Genomic DNA, 12,234 nt, shown 5'->3' with positions numbered 1-12,234 from the left:
AGTTTAGTATTTGGGTTATATTTTCATAATCGGAAAGTTTTAAAATATTCCATCGATGAAATTTTGATTTTTTCCACTTTTTAGCCATTTTTCAGACTAAATCCCATGAAAATCATGTTTTCGACGCATTTCAGACCATACAAAGTGTATGGAAAAAAAATCACCGATAGAATATTTTAGAACCTTCCGATTATGAAAATATAGACCAAATACTGATCTCTGACGAGAAAAAATCCGAAGTACATCCGATTTTTATAATCGTCTGGTTCAGACATAGCGTGAACTCGTTATCGATTATGTTGATTTGACTGAACATTGATCAATTCATATAAAAAAAAAATGTTCAGCAGCAATGACAATATTACTGCATTTAAATAGAACGCGGGTCTGAAGCGAACGGAACGCGTTACATAATAAATAACAATTCATTATTCACCATGTTTTGACTATACAATTGAAAAGAAGAGTTTTTTTTTTGTAATATATCTGGTGCACTCAAAACGTACGCTTGCGGTAATTTACCTTGCAGATAAATGGCTGTTGTAGTGTTCTGATCCATAATGGTCTTATCAGGTCTTATCCAGTGCTGTTATGTTGAAATTAGAGTGTCCATTTACCGGCCATTTTACGCATCCAAGGACAAAAATTGAAGCTTATATCGGGAAAACCCGGGATCCCAGGATTACTCAGATTTCCAGTGAAACTAGTATTTTTGTTTAAATAGAAGCAAAATTTCAACAAATGTTCTCAAAGTTATATATAGAGATAAAGTAACTTTCCAAACATTCAAGCCATAATACTATGACAATAATACAGTCGTCTCTCCATAACTCGATATTCAAGGGACCATCGGCTTATAGAATTATCGAGTTATGGAATATAACGGCACAAAAAAATCATGAAATCGAGGGAACAAATTTCTGTATTTTCAACACATATATGATCTCTTCTGTAAGAGAGCAATATTATTTTGTTGAAAGTATTTTACAAACTACCGTTTGATTTTTTTTTCGAAGAGCTCGAAAAATCACGCTATTTTTACTGTCAATATTTTTTTTTATTTTCTTGTTTTCAGCTTTTATACAACTTGCAAGCATTCATTGGCCTCTAAATAAGAATTACAACAAGTTTCCCAAAATAAGAATAATTTTAAAATAGATATCGAGTTTTGAAGAGGAATTCACGTGACATCGACTAGTGGAGATATCGAGTAATGGAAATATCTAATGGAGAGCACGATGAATGGGAATTTGAAGAAACCGAAAAGTCCATCGAGTTACAGAATTTCGAGTTGTAGAGAGCCGACTAATTTGTTTCAGATATTTGAAAAGCTATGGAAATTTTGAAGAACAAAAGAGAAATTTTAGGATCACTGAATGTATTGTAGTAGATAAATAATGCTGAATCGATTAAAGCTTAAATGTGCTTTCAGATTTTATTTTTCAGTCTAGGCTTTTACAACGGCTAAAAACAGAAACGCAATAAGTTACCGTTAAACTAGACATATTTTTTAATGTTTAGGTGGTTTAGTCTTTTCATGAAAATTTCACCTATTTATTCTCTCTCCTTGATGATGCTTTTCTATTTTATCGAATTAAGCTTCGGTCTGAGGAAAAATGAAAGACGTTTGTTTTGTTAGTTTTGTGGCTACCGCTTCTGCTTCATGAGCATTCAGGGCCCGCAATTTTCCTCGTACTTCGTTGTAGTGTCTGTCACTTACTTCTATCTTCCACTCTTAAACTATGACCAAGGATGGAAAAAAATCGTCTCTAGCGACAAACAACACGGTATTCGAATGGTCTAAGAGGGCTCTTGCAGCAGCATGATTTGAAAACCTCACCACGCGCGCATTGTACCGACATAAGGAGCATCCGATGCAATGTTTGTCGAGGGACAAAGAGTTTATCGGATGTTGTTACAAGTAGCGATCAACTTGAATCATGGCGCATTCAGGCTATTATTTTTCGTTAAAACCATGCCTGAATGATTTTAGAATCACAAACAATATATCCGAAGGGAAATCAGCAGATAACAATGGAACAAACCTCAGAATGATAAAATTATGGCTCGCGAACATTTAATCGCCAGCCCACACGCAAAACGATGCATTAATCGCGGAGCGTAGTTTGTTGTGATATCTTAACGACAAAAGGTTAATCGTTGTTGCTATGATCGCACGATAAAGAACAACCGCGATGCATCATTTGTTTTGTCATGATCACTAGATTTCCATCCTTGACTATGACAGTTCATAGCATTTGCTATAACTATAGACCGACAAAACAACCGTGTCCTTGCGCTTCCATTCTTCCATCATTATAGCACGTCTTTCCTTACGCCTGATACATAGGCAGTCTGCTAACCAAGCAGAGCAAACCTATCTTCCATAAAATTATACCAGCCCTATATCTTCCCGCATGAACTGGCGTAAATGCAGAGGTATAAAAAAAATAGAAGATCACCAGCACTAATACACTGAGGGTGTCTGTTAGTCCCAACCAGTAATCTGGTTGGTTTCTTGTGTAAGTGCAGCTGATCGGGCGATACTGGAGTTGCAACCACGGGCGGACAATCAAGCTCAAGTTTAAGCTAAGTTAAATGATAAAAAATAGCTCGGAAACACTAGGTACATCGTGACAATGTGATGATAAATTAGATCCTGCCATTTGAAGCAATTGAGAAGTTTCCTATGAGTGTGAAAGGTAATATAAATGAGTAAATTTTTATTCTCTTCATTCAATTAGGGTCACATTTGCGCCTGCGGACTATGAACCACCATTGACAAAACGCACAAAACCAAATAAAACGGAAGCTCAATAAAAACCTCGTGAAGAAAATCAAGGAGTGAAAGTGGTGCTGGACGCTGTTGATAATGTTGCCATGACCGACAATTTTTATTTAAAGTTATGCGTTAGCAAAGAAGCTACTTAAAAGAAATCTGCACTCAACAGGTACAATAAGAAAAACACGACTTGAAATTCATAAAGCATTGATGCCTAATCGAACTCGGGACGAACATTCGACGATAAACGAATATCATCAAAATAGATTGCTGACGTCGCATGTACCAAAACCATAGAGCTGTATTTTTTGACAACGAATCTAGAACTACAGACAGAGCCGTAGCGTGCGGTTGGCCAGGTTGGCGACCGCCAAGGGCGCAAACCTTCAGGGGGCGCCAAAATGCGTTACGCTTTTTGTCAAATTTTTAGAAAAATTTCGAGAAAAATTTTTTTGGTTAAAAATTAGGACTGTTTAAACACTATCTGAATCGATTCAAGCAAAATATTTTGAAAGCATACCACAAGATGTTGAATATTCGGAAAATATAAATTTTTTAAATATTTTTTTATTATTTCCATATTTATTAAATATTTTTTCAAATAGTTCTTAATGACAATAATTTGTAAATCAGTTGTGACAGAAAATATTTTAGAAAATCCGTGGATATCTTAAAAATTGACGCCAAACGAATATTTATACTTTGAAAATTGAAGGCTTAACAGCGGAAACTACAGAATTATTGGCGAACGGGACTTTCAGAGAATTGTATAACATTGAAATTAGAAAATAAAATAGGCTATTGTTCCTAATAATAGTAAAACTTGTTTGTTTCTAGAAAAACAAGAATTTCAAGAAAGACTTGTGTTTTGTGACAGCATTTTCGATTTTATTCCGTGCTGCCATTTTTAATGCAACTAGAGTCACGATCCCTAATCGGGGGTACGTGGACCCTCATTCCTAAATAATCTCGCTGAAAAGACCACCATTCAGAGCACTGTTTCCCCGTGATCATGTTAGAAGGTTAGAATATAGTATTTTAGAGGATATCTTGACAAAATTTCTTCAGAGCAGAATTCTTTTTTAATCTCTTTAAGTATGTATAAAACTTCTTCTTTAATTTTTACACAAATTTTCTTGAGTTATTTAAAAAAAAAAAAATCTGGAAGTAAATTTTTGATTCATGGAAAAATATAAAAACAAAATATTGAAAGAGTTGCGTAAGAAGTTAAAAACGAATTTGGAAGCAAATTTCTGGATTAGGTCGACAATATAGCTAATACATTGCAGTAAAAGATTTTATGAAAATTTCGTTTGCAATATTAAACAAATATATTAAAATACTATGAAAAGATGGTTCAGCAATATTCACAATAGTTCATTTAATAATATGAAGGTTAAAGTTGATAAATCCGGTAGTTTTGACGAATAGACAGTAATTTTATAAACTATTTGTTCAAGGTGAAAATGTATCGAAGCCATACATCAAAATTTCTAGAGCACAAATCTAAAGAACCAGGTAGGGTTTCGAGCTGAAAATTTGATTCAACAATTGATCTATCGATCAAGTTTTCAGTCCGAGCGATTGCCTGATTCTGTAGATTTATGCGCTTGAAGAGTTGAAGTATGGCTTCGATTCATTTTCTTCTTAAAGAATCTTCTAGATAACCTCCAGACTGACTGACTCTCAGACAGTTCGGCTGAAGATAAATCGACGCCACACCTCATATCTACAAGAGCACCAAGCTAGACCTAATCAGACAGCCATTCAAACTCAATATCTGATCTATAAGTTACTCGCTGGTAGTGGTGACCGATCGATTAAACTTTTAGCTTGAACCGCTATTTGGATGTCTAAATTTGTGCTGTTAAAGTTTTGAGGAGTAGCTTTGTTTCATCTCCACTCTGAATAACATTCAGTATTCTTTTTTGCAAAGTCTTACAAATGATTCAATGAATTATAAATTTTAGTTAATTCCTAAGCTTGATCACGGATTTACCACGGAATTTTAAAAAGTATCGTGGATGTTTTTCTTAAATGTTTAATGTAAACTTGTAAAATGTTATAAAACAGATGAGCTTTGACTTAAGGGCGCTCAAATGGTAGTTCGCCAAGGGCGCCACGACACCACGCTACGGCTCTGACTACAGACTAAAGAAGAGGGCAACGGCAATATCAAGCCGTCCGTAAATCTACATTACAATACCACCAAAGCAGGAGTAGATAATCTTGACAAAGTTACCAGGGAGTTTCCATTTGCAGTTGGAAAACCTCATGCTGGTTGTTGCGAATTGTGTACGATTTTTTTTCGAAATAGGTCTGTATAATGCATATAATACATTTATTATATACACTCTAAAAAATCCAACAACATGAAAAACAGTCGCATCAATTTCACGAAGCACTTATCCTATGAGTTGGCCGCAGATTATGTACGCCTCGATCTTGAAGCAGAAAAAGGAAATATCCATGCAGAACATGATTTTTTGATGCCCTTACAAATCTGCAAAATGGACACGTGGAAGATAATGTTATTGAAATGTTTGCTTGAATATGTTATAAGTGCAATATGGTAGACGCATTGGGCACTGGTTTGAGGCATCCTGCATTACTATATCATAATTTTCAAACATTTGAATTGTTGTAATTGAAACTTTTTTCGTCTCGTTTACTGCTCAGCCTCCTGTATCGGTACACCTGGACATCACCACAACAGATGGAATCACAAATCGACCACGTTTTGATCGATGAGCGGCACTTCTCCGATATAACCGACGTCAGAATCTATTGTGGCGCTAACATTGACTGCGTCCATAACTATTCGTCATCAACAATGTACGGTATCGACGCCCGCCTCGGTTTAAGCTAGCGCGACTGGCCCAACCGAACGTTGCCGCCGCATACGCACAGCATCTCAAGTAGCCTGAAGAGGGCGAGCTTGACGAAGCCCCTCATGAGGACTGCTGGAGCACCATTCAAGCAGCAATCAATAACGCAGCCGAGAGCATCCTCGGGTACGTGGGAAAAAAGGACATGTAACGATTGGTTCGACGAAGAATGCAGGCAGATTTTGGATGGAGAAGGAGGCAGCGCGGGTTGCAATGCTGCAGCAAGGAACGTGACAAAACGTGGAGCGATATAAAAGGAAACGAAAGCAGCAAACCCGCCTATTCCGGGATAATGTGAAGAAATGGAACAGCTGCATCGTTCACAAGAAACACGAAAGTTCTACGAGAAGCTTAACGCATCCCGAAAAGGCTTTGTACCGCGACCCGAAATGTGCATGGATAAGGATGGAGGCATCTTGACGGATGGACGTGTGGAAGTTATCAAGCTGGTTTCATCAACGGCCGCTCGACGACCGACAAAAACGTCACTGTACGGCAAATCCTCCAGAAATGCCGTGAATACCAAATACCAACGCATCACCTGTTCACCGATTTTATAGCGGCTTATGACCGCAAAGTGCTTTGGAAAATCATGGACAAGTACAGCTTTCCCTGGAAGCTCACAAGAGTGATAAGAGCAACGATGGACGGTGCGCAGAATAGCGTGAAGATTTCGGGTGAACATTCCAGCTCGTTCGAATGCCGACGAGGACTTCGACAGGGTGATGAATTTTCGTGTGCCGTGAGTGCCGGGTTCATTAACCGAGGTAAGATTTTAACAAGATCCAGCCAATTTGTCGCGACAGAGCCCGCATAGGAAGCAGTATTACGATATACGGGGATTGAGGTGGTTGATGAGTTACGGCTGTTAACAACGTTAGTCGTGATATACAGAGACGTATCATCAGTGGAAGTCACTCCTACTATGGGCTCCAGAAGATGCTGCGGTCGAGAAAGATTCAATAAGACCGGTTGTCTTCTATGGATATGAAGCATGGACCATGCTGGAAGAGGACCTGCAAGCACATGGAGTCTTCGAACGAAGGGTGCTTAGGACCATCTTTGGCGGTATGCAGGAGAACGGTGTGTGGCGGTGAAAAATGAACCACGAGCTCGCTAGGCTCTACGGCGAACCCTGTATTCAGAAGGTGGCGAAAGCTGGTGCGTTGGGCAGGGCATGTTGCAAGACTACCAGACAACAACCCTGCAAAGATGATGTTCGCGTCGAGTCCGGTTGGTACAAGAAGGCGGGGAGCACAGTGAGCGAGGTGGCTTGATTAGGTGCAACAAAATCTGGAGAGCGTGGGCCAAAACCGAAGTTGGAGGGACACAGCCACACATTGGTCCAGTTTTGAAAAATCATGGCATAAATTGCGCATTCTCAATATATCACTACATTTAGCGATTACAAGTGTTTTGGAATATGATTTAGGGTTGAAGACTCTATTTTGGGCATAGTCACAATTTGTTGGTTGTCATAGGGCAAAATTCTAACAAAAATGCTGTTTTTCATACGTTTTTTGGCTCTCAACTTTTTCAAACAACTATCGTTTAGGCAAACTTAGGCAAGAAGAATTCTTCAATCGATTCCTTAGTCTTAAACGCGCGTTTGACCAAGATATCTCCGCGGGGAGTGACGGGGAGCTATTTGTATGGTATAAAGAAGCTCTTTTTTAAATATTTGAAGTACCTACAATAATAAGTATTAATTTAATAAGGTTAACGACACTTGAAAACAAATTTGCTTCCGATGATGTTGTATCTATACGAGAATGAGTTATCGACCAGAAACAATATTCTGAAACCTAATTTTTTTACGGATTGGTGATAATTGCTTAGTTGGGTTTTTAGGCAAAATTCAGGTTTTTGATCATGTGCAGCTATTTAACGTCTGAACATGTCGAAAAACATGTTTAATTTTAACTTATACGTACGTATTCTCAACTATCTGATATAGTAGATGAATGTTTGACTTTTTTCAACTAAAAACTAAGTTTGGAAATGGGGTTTTTGAAAATCTGGACCAATGTGAGCCATGGACCTAGTAAATTGGCGTAACATAGTTAACGAGGTTTTATCAAATTAATTGATGTAACAGCAAGTAAAAAAAATACAAAATCGAAAAATCTAATCTCTAATCTTATCTTAATCTAATTTAAAATCTATTTTGGCTGTAATAGAATAAAGGTGGTCCATGAATATTGTTTTGAAGAAGTCTCCGATCAGGGATTAAGAAGACCGTGCATGCAGAATCAACAACCAACATGGGAACTTGATGACAAACCTTTTCAAAAAAGGTGCGAATTGGTCTACACAGGTCTTCCATCAATGTCTGGCCGGCTTTGGCGTTTGCTAGTAGGTAGTTAAATAGAAGTAATGTATTCAGATGATGACCAACCGGAGGCTCCGTCATCAGTCATCGCCCAAGGTGCCCCCAGCAGTGTGTGTTTGTGTATTAACGAGCGAGTGCCCAAGAATCGACCATGATAGTGGACCGGCTGGACTGTGGCCTGGGGCCAGTGGCGGAGCCGAATACAGTCATAGAATGAGATCATCTACCTTTCGCAGTGAATAATTTATGCAAACGGGCTGTATGGTGAGGTAATTGATTTGCCTTCGTCAGCTCTCCTCTCCATATCAATCTGCGCGGGGCTTCTCAACTTTGTATGAAAAAGGTACACACGCGCGAAATGATAGTGCACGGGTGGAGTTGTGTGTTAGTTATTTTTTGTTGGGTTTGTTTGAATTTTGCCTTTCTCCTTTTTTTTGTTTTTGAGCCATGATGGCTTCCGTTGAGAGTTTGTTGTTCTAAATCAAATTCGTTCCGTTGTTTCACTTTACGCTGTCGTGGTTTCCAATTAAATATCGTAAAACAACGACTCTCTCGATCGTTGGAGGCGGTACTGGTTGATTGTGTTGGACGTTTACCAACATTTTTTTATCTGCAATATTACCAATTTGTTGATGAAAATGCCTTATCGTCTACTTTTCCGTGAGAGCAGTTGATTCGACTAAATCTCATTTTTTGATGTTTTTTGTTGTAGTGTTCTAGCATATGGTTTATTTATATTATTCATATTCTTTAATTTTCATGTTGAGACTAGAAAATTCAATTTAATTAACACTTGCAAACAAAAAAAAGTTTTCATTTTTCGTTTTCTAACTTGTGACCAAATTAGCTAAAACTTCAAATATTGAGAATCTGAAGTTAGTTATTAAAAAGATTCTATCACGTTTTCCGAATGATAAACGCCCGAATTCCATTCGCCATTCGTGCGAATTTGGGTATTTATTTTGATTTCGGATGTTTCTTACATTCGCACGTTTAAAATACGGGAAAATTTTGATGGAATCCGGCGAGGCATAACTGATTTTTGCAGTGAATTTTACTTTTTTTTGCGTACGGATTGTCCAAAAAAATCAAAGAAAAAACGTGCTGCGCTTTGTCCGTAGAAAGTTGAGAAAATGATTTCTATTTACTGCAAGCTCCTATAATAATACTTTTCGTACAAAAGATTATAGAGAAGCTTATTAGCTTATAAGCACTTAGTGCTACAGTATTGCACACAAATAGGGTTCGTGCCCAAGAGGAGAGAAAGATCCGTTCAGTAATTAGTGATAAATAACCGAAGGGTCTTAAATCGTGATCAAGGGGTCACGTGGACTGATTTATTCGCCGAGTCCTTCTTCGGTGTGGATCACTCAACTGCAGCCTGCCAGCGGGGCCATTGGGTCTGATCATCAGCGAAAAGGTGAAACCACAATACGTGCCATATTGAGGTCATTGAAATGTTCCGGCTCCGCGGTGGGCTCAATAAAAATGGCTCTTCTTGCTGCTGTTATGTTGCATCCAGAGGAAGTCGAGAGTCGCGACATTGAAGGGAAGGAGGATCATGATCGAATTAATTGAAATTAAATGTTCGCGTGTGTATGTGGTATCATGCCAGTATGGTTCCATTCGATTAAATTGTGTGTCGTGAAATACGTTCATGCTTTTTTTCTCCGCTGAGTTTCGCACCTTCACTCAGGTTGGGCTTGGCTTGGTATGGCTTGGTTCATAAACACTGTTGAGACGAAATTTACCACCTTGCGGTACTAATGAAGTGCTAGCCAATCCCTCTTGATTTTCACCGCCGATGATGGCTTGGTTAAAATTATGGGTAGTTCGGGGAAATTTTGTTTGCGGTTCATTAAAAAATTAACACTGTTTAGTGACGATTGATTAAAAATATTTTGCTTGAATTAGTAATCGTTATACTAGGGACACATTCAGAAGCAGCATATGTTCTCATTTTCTTCTTGGCATAACATCCAAATAAACTCAGAGCCTGCAACTCAGCACACTATTGTTTCAACAAGAAATACTGCTTTTCTTGAAATTCTTTCTGACTCTAAGGTTGATATGATTCTCGACATTAATTTTGAAAAATCATCTATTGACTGTAGTCTCAAACATGCTATTAGAATTTCCAAAATTGTTATGATAAAAGTAGATTACAAAATAGGTGAAGTTTTAAAAAATGTGAATGAGCATTTCATGAGAATACTAAGGACTTTTCAAAGACTTTTCAAACGTCCCTCCCCCACGATAAGATTTTTTGTATAAAATAAATTTTTAGGCGCGTAAGAAATCTCAAACCACCTTCCCCCATAACCTCTTACGTAACTAATGGACGGTCTCTAAGCTGATGAACCAGGCATGTACTAGTGGGGACGTTACGCCAGAAAGAAGAAATTAGAACATGCTTGCTAAATTCTTACCAATTCATGAGTTGTAGGAATTTTTCATAATTATATTTCGTGGTGAACGCCTAATGGTTATCAATTTCATACGGTGCATTCAAACAGTTATAGCTAACGTATGCTGTACCAGTTATCATTATTCGGACTGACTTAAATTTTCGGATGAAAAGATATATGAAATTATCAACGAGTTTAATCGAATCATTTCTCAGAGTGGTAACTCTATAACCAAAGCTTGAAGGCTTTCGTTAAAATCGATTGAACAAAAGCTTCGACTTCGTCAGGTAACGGTCTCTTTCACGAAACAAGTATATTGCGTACAAGCTGCTTAGCGTTTACAAGTCAAATAACTTGTTGCTGCCATCTGGTGCAGAATGGAGAAACCGATGATGATGATAATACACTCCAAATAATTTTCATTCAATTATAACTGCTAATCTAGAAAAAAATCCATTCTCTTAGGAGCATGTTTCGTGTTTTTATATTGAATAATGTTAGAGTGTCTTTAAAGTGAAACATCAGAATATACAACTCCAAAGGTACAAATGTGTCGAAGAAATCAACACTGCTATTATTGTTTTTGGTTTGAGCACTAGCAAAAAGTCTACAATAAGAAGAACGCCATGCCTTTGAAAACTTGAGTAGCGACACATTTCAAACGTGTGCTAGAATAAGGGCGAAAGTCGCATGATCGATTTCTCTTCGTCGATCCTCTCTTCTGTGAATAAATGTGATAAGATGCAAATTTGTCAGCATTTTTCACCTTAGGAAGCAAGATTGCATCGCTGTCAAGCGGTCAGAAGTGAAAAAATGCTATCAAATTTGCATCTTGTCACTTTTATTCACATAAGAGAGGATCGACGAAGAGAAATCGATCTTGTGACTTACGCCCTTATTCTAGCACACACTAAATTTTTTAGGTTCTAAGGCTCCATTTTAAATGAGGTACCTTAGCATTGCACAGTGGTACAGTTTTACGCGGAAAGAATTATTTTGAGCTTACCTACCAAATATTTTTTTCGATTAATGCTTTCATTTACGAGAAGTTAGATGCCTTTCGCCATACAAAATTAAACATTTACGTACGTTGGAGAGGCTGGGTGATGAATTGTAGTAGCGTGTTAATCTAGTATGTCGTTTATTTTAATTTTCGTTAAAGTAGGCTTAGAGATTAGGAAGTCAGGAACACCTTTGTCAAATAAATTCATTCTGTACCAAACCTTCAACCACTGCAGTCATCCTTGCTACAACTTCAGAAGTAGGATACCGCAATATTTTTCCTCTTAAAAAGCGTCTGCCATCCAAGATGCCTCGTACCGCTAGAAGTCCACTGCCTGCCCGCCCTGAATTGGTTGACTTGGATTGCGAAAACGAAACTCAAGTTGGCGGTACCTACAAGCCAAACTAAGAGAGCACAAAAAATAATGATAAAAATGGAAATAGTTATATGTACGATAATGTGAAAAACGATCTTCAACGAGTTGCTGATATTACAAACCCAGACATAAGAAGACTTGAAAATCAACTTCCTATGCATCCGGATGACGTTAAGAAATTAGTACCGTAAAACGGGGTAACTTTGATAGTTTTTTCGAAGAAAACTTGAATATTTATGCAAGCTGTTTCAAAGAATTACAATTTATATTTTTAAAACAAGTACTGACATCCAAGCTATCGATTGCACTTGATTGATTGCCAAAAGATTTATTCTGAATGGATATATAATTTTTCATATAATCGAAAGTCGGTTTTCTGTTTTGGGGTAACTTTGATAATGGAGTATAAATCGAACAAGATTAAAAGAATTACGGAACATTTATA

Source organism: Aedes aegypti, chromosome 3 (assembly GCF_002204515.2).
Source record: "Aedes aegypti strain LVP_AGWG chromosome 3, AaegL5.0 Primary Assembly, whole genome shotgun sequence".
NCBI classification, from domain to species: domain Eukaryota; kingdom Metazoa; phylum Arthropoda; class Insecta; order Diptera; family Culicidae; genus Aedes; species Aedes aegypti.
Note: the sequence above shows the minus strand (reverse complement) of the source record.